Source organism: Mustela lutreola, chromosome 2, assembly GCF_030435805.1.
Source record: "Mustela lutreola isolate mMusLut2 chromosome 2, mMusLut2.pri, whole genome shotgun sequence".
In the NCBI taxonomy this organism is placed as follows: Eukaryota; Metazoa; Chordata; class Mammalia; order Carnivora; family Mustelidae; genus Mustela; species Mustela lutreola.
The window spans coordinates 64,957,014-64,973,756 of record NC_081291.1 but is presented as its reverse complement, the minus strand read 5'-3'; the positions used below and the strand labels follow the sequence as shown (position 1 = coordinate 64,973,756).

Here is a 16,743-nt window from a genome sequence, read left to right as displayed (position 1 = left end):
TATTCATTATTTTTTCACCACACCCAGTGCTCCATGCAATCTGTGCCCTCTATAATACCCACCACCTGGTACCCCAGCCTCCCACCCCCCACCACTTCAATCCCCTCAGATTGTTTTTTAGAGTTCATAGGCTCTCATAGTTCACCTCCCCTTCCAATTTCCCCCAACTCCCGTCTCCTCTCTAACTCCCCATGTCCTCCATGCTATTTGTTATGCTCCACAAATAAGTGAAACCATATGATAATTGACTCTCTCTGCTTGACTTATTTCACTCAGCATAATCTCTTCCAGTCCCATCCATGTTGCTACAAAAGTTGGGTATTCATCCTTTCTGATGGAGGCATAATACTCCATAGTGTATATGGACCACATCTTCCTTATCCATTTGTCCATTGAAGGGCATCTTGGTTCTTTCAACAGTTTGGCGACCATGGCCATTGCTGCTATAAACATTGGGGTACAGATGGCCCTTCTTTTCACAACATCTGTATCTTTGGGGTAAATACCCAGGAGTGCAATTGCAGGATCATAGGGAAGTTCTATTTTTAATTTCTTGAGGAAACTCCACACTGTTCTCCAAAAGAGGCTGCACCAACTTGCATTCCCACCAATAGTGGAAGAGGGTTCCCCTTTCTCCACATCCCCTCCAACACATGCTGTTTCCTGTCTTGTTAATTTTGTCCATTCTAACTGGTGTAAGGTGGTCTCTCAATGTGGTTTTTATTTGAATCTCCCTGATGGCTAGTGATGATGAACATTTTTTCATGTGTCTGATAGCCATTTGTATGTCTTCATTGGAGAAGTGTCTGTTCATATCTTCTGCCCCTTTTTTGATATGATTGTCTATTTTGTGTGTGTTGAGTTTCAGGAGTTCATTATAGATCCTGGATATCAACCTTTTTTCTGTATGGTCATTTGCAAATATTTTCTCCCATTCCGTGGGTTGCCACTTTGTTTTGTTGACTGTTTCCTTTGCTGTGCAGAAGCTTTCAATTTTGATGAAGTCCCAAAAGTTTATTTTCGCTTTTGTTTCCTTTGCCTTCAGAGACATATCTTGAAAGAAGTTGCTGTGGCTGATATCGAAGAGATTACTGCCTATGTTCTCCTCTAGGATTCTGAGGGATTCCTGTCTCACGTTGAGGTCATTTATCCATTTTGAGTTTATCTTTGCGTACGGTGTAAGAGAATGGTCGAGTTTCATTCTTCTACATATAGCTGCCCAGTTTTCCCAGCACCATTTATTGAAGAGACTGTCTTTTTTCCACTGTATATTTTTTCCTGTTTTGTCAAAGATTATTTGCTCATAGAGTTGGGGATCCATATCTGGGCTCTCTACTCTGTTCCACTGGTCTATGTGTCTGTTATTATGCCAGTACCATGCTGTCTTGGTGATCACAGCTTTGTAATAAAGCTTGAAATCAGGTAATGTGATTCCCCCAGTTTTATTTTTGTTTTTCAACATTTCCTTAGTGATTCAGGGTCTCTTCTGATTCCATACAAATTTTTGGATTATTTGCTCCAGCTCTTTGAAGAATACCGGTGGAATTTTGATCAGAATGGCATTAAAAGTATAGATTGCTCTAGGCAGTATAGACATTTTAACAATGTTTATTCTTCCAATCCAAGAGCATGGAATGGTCTTCCATCTTTTTGTGTCTTCTTCAATTTCTTTCATGAGTGTTCTGTAGTTCCTGGAGTACAGATCCTTTACCTCTTTGGTTAGGTTTATTCCCAGGTATCTTATGGCTCTTGGTGCTATAGTAAATGGAATCGATTCTCTAATTTCCCTTTCTGTATTTTCATTGTTAGTGTATAAGAAAGCCACTGATTTCTGTACACTTTCTTTATTTTAGTTTAATTTTGTTTGAATCCAGGTATTACACCTACATAAATTTAAAGTTCAATGGCTCCAAAGAGAAGTTTTCCAGTCTCCTTATTGAGATGCATATGTCTGACATCAGAGTTCCCATACCAGGTAAGAAATGAGGTGTGTGAGGTGTCATCACCCAGAACACAGGCTCAGCTCCTTTGCACATCTCACCCCACCCTCAGCTGTACAAGCTCTCCAGAAAGTGAGTCTCCATCCTTCCACCAGTATGTCCCTGGGCTGCATAGGGTAAGGGATAGATCTGATGGATGGGTTCTATCAGCTCCACATTCAAACTACCAGCAAATCCTTTTCATCTTCACCCCACAAACACACTCCCCTTCAACTCCCCCACTCCATCCCCAGTAACTAGTATCTCTAATTCCTGCATCTTCTTTGATTCTGTGATGGAAGTTCACTTGTTTTTTGTTGCCTTCACCATCTGCAACACCAGGTTTAAGATTCACCTAGCTAGCTAAACCAGTTACCAGCTAACTAACCATTTCACTTTTAGCCTTTGTGAATTTTTGGAAATTTATGTAATCTCTAGTTTTGTTTGACTGAACGGCTGCTCTCTTTGTTCTCATGGATTGATGGACTTTTCATTCTTTACCTCTCACTTTAATGTGTTTGTAAGGGAATAGACATATATACTTAAGTTTAGCCTGCAGTATTTCTGGCCCAGACTTTTCAGAAATTTGTATATTCGTTGGCCTTCCTCTATAGGCTCCTTACTCACATCCATAATAATTATCCAGAGAAACTGAGGTGTGTTACAGAAACGATGTGATTTCATTTTTTACCTTTGAATACAGACCCAGGGAGAATGGAAGGGACAAAGTCTGGGATGGGAAGAGACCACCTGATTTCCACCACACTCCTGCCCTGTCCATGCCAGCATCTCCCCCATCTCAGAATCCAACCTTAAAATAGGCTCTTCCCAAAGTCATTAGAGTGAGGTTTTTTTTCATTCTAGATGTTCCTATTTTTTCAAAGATGAGCTGTGAAAGGTTGTTTCTATTAATTTTTGTTGTAAACAATGATCTCTCTCTCTTTAAATTTACAGAGAACTTGTTCAGAAATAACAATGATCTGTCATTTCTTGCTGATAATAAAAAACCATACAAGTCCTACCAAAAAGTGCCCTTTTGGCTGGGTCCAGTTCCAAAATACAATTTTTTTCTTGAAAATATGGTGCTATTTCTAACTTGGTTAATTTCTAAATCTGAAGTGTGATCCCATGGATGACCATTAGAGGTTGCAAGAAATTTACCTGTAGGGGCCTAAAGAATGTCACTCGGATCTTTTTCCATTTAAAGGGCAGTGGACTTTTTCTTACGATTTTTTTTTTTTAGAAAAACATTTTAAACCACTGTACATTTTTATGTAGATCACCAAATGCAAACAAAGGAAGAAAGAAAAAGGAAAATACTAATAAATACCAGATTACTGGTCCATGTTTCAACAAGAAACCATTCCTTCCTTCATTCAGCGAATGTTTATTAAGCACCTACTACCCACCAGGCACTGACCCCAATGCAACAAACATGCATTCATGCATGGCTTCCAAGAACACAGCTTGTTTTCTCTTACTCATATTGTTGTCTATAAGAATTCTGAATTCACTGAGACTTCCAGGAGATGAAATCAGAATATTTCAGGAAAAATTTTGGCTAAAAGTTAGAGGAGAATCCTTTCCATTAGCTAGGTACCAAATGAACTAACAGGTTCCTTTAAGAAGGTCATAGGGAGAAGACACCAATCAGTGAAGGTTTTGGACAAAATTCAATACTTTCCCTACTCAAGATACCATTAAGTAAAAATGTGAGGATACACTCCATTTCCCCTCTGTTCTCTGCTGGTGATGCATGCAGCTGTCCTTTAATTGTTTCAAATGGCAATCATACCTGTCCTGGGATCACCTAAGTTCACACTACCCCCCCCCCCCAGTCTTAGGAGGAGACAAATAATTTCATCCACTATGAAGCACCATTGACATGAACTGATCAGTGGCTCTCCCTCAGGATAACCAGCATCCTTACTTTATGTCTAGGATGACTAATGGTGAAGAAGATTATTCCAGCTTCTGGTTTTTAATTCAAGGCTTTGTCTACTTTCTGAAGGGGTATTTCAAAGTAACAAGGGAGCAAAAATTTTATATGGTGGGGCAAGCACATCACATTCATTCATTCTTTCTTTTCCTTTTTCATAACATGAAATTAATCTCGAGGAAATGGAGTGACCCAGGTATTGCTGTATTCTGTTCTCCTGTTGACAGCTTACCATCTAATGTTCCCAGATCATAAAATTTTAGCACGTGGCAATGGTTCTCTGGACCTGACAAGGAACCAAGATCTCGAGCATATGCTCATCTTTGTATGGGCTTTGGTGGGAAATAAGTCCACCACATCACCTGAGCAATGTTTCTTATTAATTGTAACACTGAAAAGAAACTGATTAACTCCCTCAGTTCCAATGCAAAAATAACTATAAACAAACCAACAAATAAATAAATACTCAGATGCTACTCCTGGAACAAGCAAATGTAACCAGTAGGGTGGAGCTTTGGGCATATCTTGGATGGGAACCTCAGGGCAGTGGTGGAAGAGCAGTTCCCAGAAGAATGGGAATGCTCTTGAAGACAAAGCCATGGGTGTCCACTGTGGCAAATGTCACTGTTCCTTTTTAATATAAAATTAATTCTGGCTTTTTGATACAGAGCTGTTTTAGGTGTGCTTGATGTATATATATTTTTTTAAAAACTCTTTGACTTCTCTTTTTTAAAAAAATCTATTTATTTATTTATTTATAAAAATTTTTTTTACATCACTTTCCTTTTAGTTGATTTTTTAAAATTTATTTTCAGCATAACAGTATTCATTATTTTTGCACCACACCCAGTGCTCCATGCAATCTGTGCCCTCTATAATACCCACTGCCTGGTACCCCAACCTCCACCCCCTGCCCCTTCAAACCCTCAGATTGTTTTTCAGAGTCCATAGTCTCTCATGGTTCACCTCCCCTTCCAATTTCCTTCAACTTCCTTCTCCTCTCCATCTCCCCTTGTCTTCCATGTTATTTTGTTATGCTCCACAAATAATTTGAAACCATATAATAATTGACTCTCTCTGCTTGACTTATTTCACTCAGCATAATCTCTTCCAGTCCCATCCATGTTGATGCAAAAGTTGGGTATTCATCCTTTCTGATGGAGGCATAATACTCCATAGTGTATATGGACCACATCTTCCTTATCCATTTGTCCATTGAAGGGCATCTTGGTTCTTTCAACAGTTTGGCGACCATGGCCATTGCTGCTATAAACATTGGGGTACAGATGGCCCTTCTTTTCACTACATCTGTATCTTTGGGGTAAATACCTAGTAGTGCAATTGCAGGGTCATAGGGAAGCTCTATTTTTAATTTCCTGAGGAATCTCCACACTGTTCTCCAAAGAGGCTGCACCAACTTGCATTCCCACCAACAGTGTAAGAGGGTTTCCCTTTCTCCACATCCTCTCCCAACACATGTTGTTTATTGTCTTGCTAATTTTGGCCATTCTAACTGGTGTAAGGTGGTATCTCAATGTGGTTTTAATTTGAATCTCCCTGATGGCTAGTGATGATGAATATTTTTTCATGTGTCTGATTGCCATTTGTATGTCTTCATTGGAGAAGACATATCTTCTGCCCATTTTTTTATATGATTTTCTGTTTTGTGTGTGTTGAGTTTGAGGAGTTCTGTATAGATCCTGGATATCAACCTTTTGTCTGTACGGTCATTTGAAAATATCTTCTCCCATTCCGTGGGTTGCCTCTTTCTTTTGTTGACTGTTTCCTTTGCTGTGCAGAAGCTTTTGATCTTGATGAAGACCCAAAAGTTCATCTTCGCTTTTGTTTCCTTTGCCTTTGGAGACATATCTTGAAAGAAGTTGCTGTGGCTTATATTGAAGAGGTTACTGCCTATGTTCTCCTCTAGGTTTCTGAGGGATTCCTGTCTCACATTGAGGTCTTTTACCATTTTGAGTTTATCTTTGTGTATGGTGTAAGAGAATTGTCGAATTTCATTCTTCTGCATAGAGCTGTCCAGTTTTCCCAGCACCATTTATTGAAGAGACTGTCGTTTTTCCAGTATATTTTTTCCTGTTTTGTTGAAGATTTTTTGACCATAGAGTTGAGGGTCCATATCTGGGCTTTCTACTCTGTTCTACTGGTCTATGTGTCTATTTTTATGCCAGTACCACGCTGTCTTGGTGATCACAGCTTTGTAGTAAAGCTTGAAATCAAGTAATGACTTTTTTTCTGACTCAATAAGGACATACAAAAATTGTCAAGAATGGATCCTGGTTACAATTATACAGAGAAATCCTTGGAGTCAACCCATATGGTATAATATATAAAGGTAAAATGCCATCAAATATCACTGATCCCAAGAAACCTCAAAAATGAATCTTTCATCTAGCATAAATGAAACATAGTACAATTCCCAGTGAAAGACATACTTCCCCTGACCCCATTAAATAGCCTGTTTCTGGGCCCCTTAGATTCCCAACTTTGATATCTGTGGGCTAATGGCAACAGAAGAGCTCAGTTTCAACTGTCCCATCTATAGAAAGAAGGCTGATCTCTAGAACATGCAATTTGAAAGTATCTGAATTTAGCACCTTTAAGTTATCAGTGGCAAACAGGAAGATCCTGCATCTGGCAGGGGAAAGATTTTCAAAAGTGAAAGGAATTTAATTCCTACAGTCTGAAAAATCTCTAAATAAAAAACTTTGGGAATGGCAAAAAAGTATTTGTGCCTGCTTCATTTGAAAGAATCGGTTTTTGCTTTGTTTTTATGAAAAGATTCATCCTGTAATTAACAAATGTGAAATGGAATTTTAAAACATTTAAATTTCACAAAGTTAAATTAAAATGGTTTAATTTGTTTTTCCAAAGATTAGAGCAGATTTAATTTCTCGGAGATTGTTGCATAATACCTACTGAGGAAAAAAAAATTATCGAGGTTTAACATCCATCTCAAGCATGCAGCTGGATGAATTTCTACATCTTTATATATCCGTGTGGGCACTACTGAGATCAAGATACAGAACATCAACATCACAGAAGACTTCTCATGCCTCAATATGGTCAACTCTTACTACCCCTACCTTGGCCCCAGAGGTAATTTCTGTTTCAACTTTTATGACTATTTGAATTTCATGAAAATGGAAAATTTTGGTATATACTCTTATATCTGGCTTCTTTCACTCTATGTTATTTCTCTGGGATTCACTCATGTTGTCTCATGTAGCTGTGATTCATTTGTTCTCATTATTCTGTATTATAACAGTGCATGAATAGACCACAATTTCATTATCCATCTACTGTTTTTTGGTAGACTTATGCATTCACTTCTCTTAGACATAGCCCCACTAGTAGAATTGCTGAGTCAGTGGATAGGAAGACATTTAGCTTTATGAGATAATGACAACCAACTCTCTAACATGATTGTGCCAATTACACTGCAGCAAGAAAGTTGTTTCACATTCTTTTTTTTTTTTTTAAAGATTTTATTTATTTGTTTGACAGAGAGAAATCACAAGTAGATGAAGAGGCAGGCAGAGAGAGAGAGAGAGGGAAGCAGGCTCCCTGCTGAGCAGAGAGCCCGATGCGGGACTCGATCCCAGGACACCGAGATCATGACCTGGGCCGAAGGCAGCGGCTTAACCCACTGAGCCACCCAGGTGCCCAAGTTGTTTCACATTCTTAACAATTCTTGGTTCTAATCAGTCTCTCTAATTTTCCTTATTCCTATAAGCAGAGAGTAGTGTCTTACTGAGGTTTTCCTTTGCATCTCCCTAAATGCCACTAATGTGCTTCTTTTCATATGCTTGATGTTATTTGGATTTCCTACTTTGTAAAGTGGCAGTTCATTATTTTACCCATGTTTTATTGGGTACTTTGCCTTTTTTCTTATTGATTTATGGAAGTTCTTTATATATGTTGGACATGGGAACTCTGTGGGTTATATGCATTGTAACTATCTTCTCCTTATCTGTAGATTACCTCTTCACTCTTTTATTGATGCTTAATGAAAGCCAATTCATCAATTGCCTTTTCTGTTTAATGGCTTTTTTAAATCTTAAAAATCTTTTTAACTTTTAATTTTGAAATAATCATGGATCCATAGGAAGTTGCAAAAATAATATAGAGAGGGCTCATGTATCCACTGGTTTCTCACAAAGGTAACATCTTACCAAACTGCAGGGTAATAACAAAACCAAGAAATTGACATTGATTCAAGTCACTGTGTTTATTCAGATCTCATGTCTTATAGGTACTCATTGTGTGCATGTGTGTGTGCATGTGTGTGTGTGTCATTCTAAGCAATTATTTCTGGTGTGTTGACCATGTAACCATACCACAGTTAAGATACAGAGGTGTTCCACCATCACAAAGATCCCTGGACTACCCATTTATTATTTTTTTCAAATATTTTATTTATTTATTTATTTGAGAGAGTAAGAGAGAGAGAGAACATGAGCAGTGGGGAAAGGGAGAAGAAGACTCTTTGTTGAGCAGGAAGCCCAACATGGGGTTCAATCTCAGGACCCTGGGATCATGACCTGAGCCAAAGGCATACACCTAAACAACTGAGCCACCCAGGCACCCTGGGCTAACTCTTAGAGCCAAATTCACCCTTTATTTTTATTCTCTGGCAATCACTAATCTGTTCTCTATCTGTAAATTGTTATTTCAAGGATATTATATAATGGAATCACATAGTATGTAACCTTTAGAGATTGTCTTTTATCACTCAGCACAATGCCCTTGAGATCACTCAAGTTATTAGATATATCAGTGGTTTGTTCCTTTTGGCTCCAGTACCATAGTGTGTTTAACCATTTGTCAATTTAAGGTCATTTGACTTGTTCCCAAATTTCAGCTTTTACAAATAAATCTGTTATGTATATTCATATACAAGTTTTTGTATGGACATAAGCTTTCATTTCTTTGGAATAAATGCTCATGAGTATGGTTGCTGGGTCATATAGGAAATATGTATTTTGCTTCTTCAGAAACTGCCAACTGTTATTCAGAGTAACTGCATCATTCTACATTCTCACCAGCAATGTTTGAGGGACCCAGTTCTCCACATTCTTGCCAGTATTGAGGACTATCCCCCTGATGTGCTGTGTGATACTGTGGTGTGATGTGATGATGAGGCTTTTCCCTCTGGTCCACTAATGTTTTATTTCTTTAGGGATTTATCCCAATTAGTCATTTAAAAACCTAATAGACACAGTCCTGGGTGTAGAGGTTGGGCACTAGACCTCCATCCTACTCACTGTGAACAGCAGTGGGAAAAAGGTAGGGAGCAGGAAGGGTGCTGAAGCAAGACAGCACAGAGCCACTCCTTCCTCCCCTAGGCCCTGGTTGGAGCCCCTGTGGCTGGGGGTGTGAAGTAGATAGAACTCTCCCCAGGCCCTCCTCCCTCCTCAGATAGCCTTCCTGGGGATTCAACCCAATTTTTCTTGCAGGAGACTGAGGCACATAGAGAGGTGGAAGAAGATGTTGGAGAGGCAGAGAGGTGGCACAAATGAAGTCAGAAGTGAGGTGTGGTGAGGCCCTAGTTTGGAAGCTTCTGTCCACTTACCTCATGTCCACCCATGCCATTTTTCTCAATAAAATGTTAGTTGGTGGACTGGACTTGACCCATGGGCCATCGTTTATCTCCTTGTGTTCTAGATTATTTGATCTTTTACTCTTCATTCTCTCTTTATCCTGTTGTGTTGTGTACCATATGCCTACTTGCTTCTTCTATGTGACTGTTCTGCATCATATTACTAATTTATCCTTTTATCTAATGAAGATACTGATTATGCACTGTCCATGTCAGTAACTCTACTTCATATATGTGATACTTAGTTTTTGTCTTTGGAGCTATGACACAATATAATGTTTAAAAACGTTGATGCTAGAACCTGTCTGCCTGAGTTCAGCTATTAGCTCTCTACCAGTTGATCAGTTAGAACTCTAAGACTTTTGAGTAACCATGGGAAGGGATAAAGTTCCTCCAGAATGAATGATATTGGTTTGTCACAAGTATAGTGAATGGGAGCTTGGGGCCATACGGAATGTGTTTCATAAAAATAAAATAATGGGTTCTCTCTTTCCGGACCTGGCTAAGCTGGAGTTGCCATCATGGGAGTCGACATCCGCCACAACAAGGACCAAAGGTTCGGCGCAAGGAGTCCAAGAGCCAGGACATCTACCTGAGGCTATTGGTCAAGTTGTACAGGTTTCTGGCCAGACGAACTAAATCTACCTTTAACCAAGTCGTGTTGAAGAGGTTGTTCATGAGTCGCACCAACCGGCCACCACTGTCCCTCTCCCAGATGATCCAGAAGATGAAACTGCCCAGCTGGGAAAACAAAACCGCTGTGGTTGTAGGGACCATAAAAGACGGCGTGCGGGTCCAGGAGGTGCCCAAACTGAAGGTGTGCGCGCTGAGTGTGAGCAGCCATGCCCGGAACCGCATCATCAAAGCTAGAGGCAAGATGCTCACCTTTGCTCACCTTTGGCCCTGGACTCCCCTAAGGGCCGTGGCACCGTCTTGCTCTCTGGGCCACGCAAGGGCCAAGAGGTGTACAGGCATTTTGGCAAGGCTCCCGGAACCCCCATAGCCACACCAAACCCTACGTGAGATCAAAGGGCGGGAAGTTCGATCACGCCAGAGGCCGGAGAGCCAGGCGAGGCTACAAAAACAACCCCCAGATCCTGCGTTGTTTTAATTAAAGATTTTGAATTCTGGAAAATAAAATAAAATAAAATAATGTATTGTACTTGCATTGTGCTCTGTGGAACCAATTTAAGACCATGACATCTACGTCTAGTAACCATAATTATGATGTGCCATGTTGGAAAAGCTGAAGTGAACAGTCTTAAATGTAAATCCAGTAGCATTCTACCTTAGTAAAAAGATGAAGTATAAACTTCCTAAAAAGAATATTAAAAGAGCCTTAAAAATGTCCATACCCTTTTGCCCAGTAATTTCATACTACAAACCTTAAAAAAAAAAAAAAAAAGGTATATTTATTTATTCTAGAGAGCAAGAGAGCAGGGGAAGGGTCATAGGGAGAGGGAAAGAATCTCAAGCAGACTGCCTGCTGAGCACAGAGCCTGATGTGGGGATTGATCTCCTCACCCCTTAGATCATGACCTGAGTTGAAATCAAGAGTCAGAGACTTAACTGAGCCACACAGGTGACCCTAGAAGCTCTTTAAGCAAATAGTGAGCATGTAAATACAGAGACAAAAAACACATGCCAAGGGTGGTAGAGCAGGGACATAGAAGGAACTTGACCATCTGATGGAAAAATTGAGCAGCTGTATCCACCCCAGACCCCATATCTCCTAACTTATTGTCAGAGAGCTCAAGGTAGTCATAACTTATATAAACCCAAACTTCCAAATACCAAAATATGATAAATAATATTATAGTCCATTTATTAAGCTTAAGATTTTTATAAAATGCATGGCATAGCTTATCAAATGTTTTATGGGGGGAAAGTGAGAGGCACAATTTTACATGCCACATGACTAGAACTACAGATAAAAGACATCTCCTACCAATGTTTATGCTTTGAGATCTTATTTCCTATATTTTGAGTTTCCTTTTTTTGATGTTTCATAATTATGAATATACAAAATAAAAACAAATACTTGTTTTAAAATACATTTTCCAGTGAAATATTGAATCTGGTAGAGATGGACCAGAAATCAAACCTATGCCATAAGTGTATATTAAGTAATGAAATAATGGTGCTGCATGGAGAGGAAGTTCAAATTTCCTGAACTCTTTTAAAATCAGTTTTGTTTAAATGTTAGGAAGATAAAAACACCTATTTGACATTCCTAGTTTCCTATTTTTATTCCTAGTCTTAAAATACTTAGTTACATTATTCAAAAGCCAAAGACTCTAGGCATCCATTAAATGAATGAGATGGAGATTTCCTTTGAGATTCAGTATCTCTGCAATAAGACTATAAGTTGGCCAAGTTCAGAGTGATTGTATGCACAGTAGAATTACAAGTGTTCTGACTTCAGTAGGATTGGGGAAAATGTTAATAATAAATTATTCTCCTGAGTTTAAAAGAAGGCAATTACCTATAAATTTGAATAATCACAGAAGACTGAGCATGTTGAGATCATTAACAGTGCTTAGACCATGCAAGTAATGTTACCATTTTTAATTTTTTAAACCATATTTAATTTTTAAAAAATATATAAAGAAAGTTCTCATCTCAGTAATTTTGTGCAATAAGGAGTCTAAAGCTTGTCCCATGAAAAACATTAAGAAATGATGGGAAATATAACATCTTTGTTTTCTTTTCAGAGTGGGGAGTGCAAAGGGAGAGGGAGAGAGAATATTAAGCAGGCTCCACACACTGTGGAGTCTGACGTAGAGCTTGATCTCACAACTCTGAGGTCATGACTTGAGCTGAAATTGAGAGTTGTATGCTTAACCAAATGAGCCATAAAGGCACCCCTTCCCTTTATTGGAGGGAAGGAAAGATATCTTTGAATTGCATTACTAGGCATTTTGGAAATTCTTGGGTGTCAAAAACTAAGAGAAAACTGGATACCAGATATATAGTGCATGTCTTTATTTTTGTGTTCCATAGATGTTCGGTGGTGAGAAGAGTAGTTGGTCCTGCTTAAGGACTTATGTTAAGAATTGGGCTCTAATGGAGAGGTGGGGAAATAAGATAGTCTTTGGCCCCTGAGAAGCAGAACCAAGACGCCAGAATAAAGTAGGATCTTTAGTAGACTGCACCCAAACCGAAAGGCAACCCAGGGGAAAAAAATCAACTTCACCTCATCCCCTCACACCAGCATTGGGTGGGTAGAGGGGTAAAAAAAGAATCCCTCAACTGAGACTAAAAACATGGACCTGTCCCTGACCTGGGCTTTAAGCCAAAAAATATTTTAACTAAATAATGCAAGAAATCAATGGTAAATTTACAGTACCACTCTGGGTTGTTGGAAGAAAAGAAAACAAATTACCCTGAAGAATATGTTCTCAACCTGTACTGTAAAGAATTCCCACAAGTAAAGTTCTGTTAATGATTAGCTCACAATCCCAAATTATAAGACACAGGAGGAAAAATTCACCACGGTGAAAGAACTACATATGTGATATATAATATGATAGAAACTATACATTATAAATGTCTAACATAATTAAAGAAAACTTCTGATTTGGACCATGATGGAATAATGGGTGTTAGACTTATATTCTGGTATAAACATCTCTAAAACCAGACAAAATATATGAAGAAATATTTAAGGCTTTGGACCACAGGCAATGCAGATCTGTGATTCTAGAGAAAAAGGAAAAAAACATATGAAGTGAATGCCACTTGCATCCTGGTGTCTGAGGCACCTGAGGGCACTTCCAAAATGGTAGCATAGGGAAGAAAGAACAAGTAGAAATCAGTTATTTCCTTGAACAAAGGAAACATATTGAAAATTAGTGCTTTAGAGGCAACTGGAATTTGTTGAGCAGGAGAACAGAAAGTTGTACAAAGAAGGAACCTAAGAAATCTATGTGGGAGCCCATTTAAGTCTAGTCAAATACTAAAATATATATAAGCAGAGTAAGACTCCACAAGGTTTGGAAGAGAACAGCTACTGGGCATTAGAGGAACTGACATTTTATTCACTTATTTAAATTTTATTTTATTTTATTTTTCTGTGTTCCAAAATTCATTGTTTATGCACCACACCCAGTGCTCCATGCAATACTATTCACTTTTGAGATGAATGGATTTTGGAGACGACAGAGATTGATGATGTTTGAAATTCCAACCAGCCAGACTGGAATGATCTCATTGTGCACCTGGGAATTCAGCTGACATCCTGTAAAGGCTGCAGAATAAGAGTGGGGATAATCTATACTCATCCAATTAAGACTAAACCCAAGACTTGATAAGACCAAGCTTAGTCTCCAGTAAAGGAACTGCTGGCTAAAATGGAGTTCAACGTTTTTTTTTAAAAAGCCAATATACATTGAGATACACCTTACACCTGTTATAATGGCAAACATTGACAAGGCACGAAACAATGAATGTTAGAGAAGTTATGGAGAAAGGGGAACCCTCTTATACTGTTGATGGGAATGCAAATTGGTGCAACCACTTTGGAAAACAGTGTGGAGGTTCCTCAAAAAGTTAAAAGTAGAGCTACTATATGACCCAGCAATTGCACTACTGGGTATTTACCCCAAATATACAGATGTAGTGAAAAGAAGGGCCATATGCACCCCAATGTTCATAGCAACAATGTCCACAATAGCCAAAATGTGGAAAGAGTCAAGACTGGAGGAGATTATATGAAGAGAAATAAGTCAAACAGAGAAAGTCAATTATCATATGGTTTCACTTATTTGTGGAACATAAGGAATAACATAGAGGACATTAGGAGAAGGAAGGAAAAAATGTAGAGGGAGAAAACGGAGGGGGAGACAAACCATGAGAGACTATGGACACCAGGAAACAAACTGAAGGATTTAGAAGGAAGTGGGATAGGGGGATGGGTTAACCTGGTGATGGGTATTGAGGAGGGCACAGATTACATGGAGCACTGGGTTTGATATGCAAACAATGAATCATGGAACACTACATCAAAAATTAATAATGTACTGTATGGTGACTAACATAACACAATAAAAAAAATTAAAAAGTAAAAAAAAAAAAAAGCCAATGTAATGCGAACTTCCAACAACAGCTACAATGTCCAGAACATACATTTTTGAGCCATACAAAAAGGCAGGAAAATGTGAGTTAGGACTAAGAGGGAGAGAAAGCCAAGAGAAACATATCCATGGAAAATACACATGGTGGAATTAGCTGACAATGACTATAAAAGTTTATATAAATAAATTTAGGGATGTAAAGAAAAAGACAGACTAAGTGAGTGAACAGATGGATAATCTCAGTGAAGAGATGGACACTATTTTCTAAAAGAACTAAAGAGAAATTCAGGAACTAAAAAGTACAATATTTGAAATTCTCTGGATGAGCTGAACACAGAGTGGACACTGGAAAAGAAATGATCAGTGGTCTTGAAAATAGATCAATAGACATGATGCAAATTAAATGGAAAGAAAAAGATATTGCAAAAATAAATATCTCTAGTGACTTGAGGAACAACATCAAGTGGTCTGATTCATGAGTAATTGGAATCCTAGAAGACGAGGAAAGAGATTGTGCCAAAAAACCCAAACAAACAAAAGTTTGGGGAAATGTCTGAAAATTTTCTAGTCTTGATTAAAAAAAAAAATCAACCCAGAGGTTCAAGAAACTCAACAAATCCAAGCTGATTAGCCACAAGGAAAACTGCATATAGACACATCATACTCAGAGTGATAAAAACAAAGATAAAGAGTAGGTAAAGCAGGCAGGAAAATACATATAGGGAATAATAAGAATGTCTACTTATGTTTTATCAAACACGATGCTACCAGAAGCCAATGTAACAGCATCTTTCATGTGCTGAAGAATAAAGCAGTTAACTTAGAGCTGTATATTTACCATAAGTGTCTTTTTAAAAATGAAAATGAAATATAGACTTTTCATATCAACAAAAGCTGAGGGAATTTACTGTCAGTAGACCTGCACTGAAGGAAGTCATTTGGAACAAAGGGCAAAAATGAAATAATGCCAGAGAGAAATCTGGATTTACAGAAGGGAACAGAGATATCTAGAAATGGTAAATATGTACATAAATCAAGAAGTTTTTTTCTCATTCATAATGTTTAAAACACAAAGAACAATAATAATACATCATAGAATAAAAACTTACATATAAATAAAATAGGTGACTAAATTAATATTTTGTTGCAAGATTCTTAGATATAAAGAATTATATAAAAGCAAAGTATACTGCGAGTAGTTACAGATATGCAAACAGTAGCCATAAGAAAGGCAAAATCTGTATATTAATATTAAAGTACAAGTCAAGACAAGAGGGATCTTTCAGTTCATAGAAATGTATAATGATCCTAAATCATTATGCTTCTATGAATTCAAAATACATGAAGCAAAATCACAGAACTAAAAAAAGAAATAGATAAATCTATAATTATAGTTGGAGATTTTATGACAATCATCTAGTAACTGTTAGAACAGGTGGACAAAAAAGTAATGTGTAGACAGTTGCAATATCATCAAATAATTTAACCAACTATATATTTAGAGAAAAGTTAACCCAATAAGTGAAAAATACAACATCTTTAGAAGTACATAGGGACCATACACCAATATATACCATATGCTGGGCCCCAGAAAAGACTCAATAAATGAGAGGGACTGACATGATATAGTGTATGACCTATATGGAACTAACCACAATGGGACTAAAAGTTCGCCAATAAAATGATCCATGGGAAATATCCAAGTATTAAAAATTAAACAACACACTTCTATATGGCCCACAGATCAAAGAAAAAGTCTAAAAGGAAATTGTGGAAGAGTTGAAGTAATGAAAATTAAAACCTAATAGATCAGCTGAAGAAGTCCTTAGATGGAATCCCAGCTGTAGAAAAAGATGCTATAAAATCAATGAGGTTGTGTTTCATCTTTAAAAAAAAATAATAAATAAGAGCAATTAAGCTTTAAAAAAGCAAAAGGAAAGAAATAGTACAGAGCAGAAATCAGTGAAATAGAAGTCAATCACACACCAGAGAAAAGCAAAGAAACCAAGAGTGCGTCATTTGAAAAGATCGGTAAAATCGATGGACCCTATCTTAAAAGCACAAGTACCAATATCAGAAATAAAAAAGAGGATATTACTACAGAACATGTAGATACTAAAAAGTTACTAAGGC

General features: G+C 37.8%; 1 pseudogene; it reads left to right on the top strand.

The window, feature by feature from the left end:
• The first annotated feature begins 6,834 nt into the window (after positions 1-6,834).
• LOC131825807 (large ribosomal subunit protein eL18-like) lies at positions 6,835-10,661 on the top strand (annotated as a pseudogene).
• Positions 10,662-16,743: the final 6,082 nt, after the last annotated feature.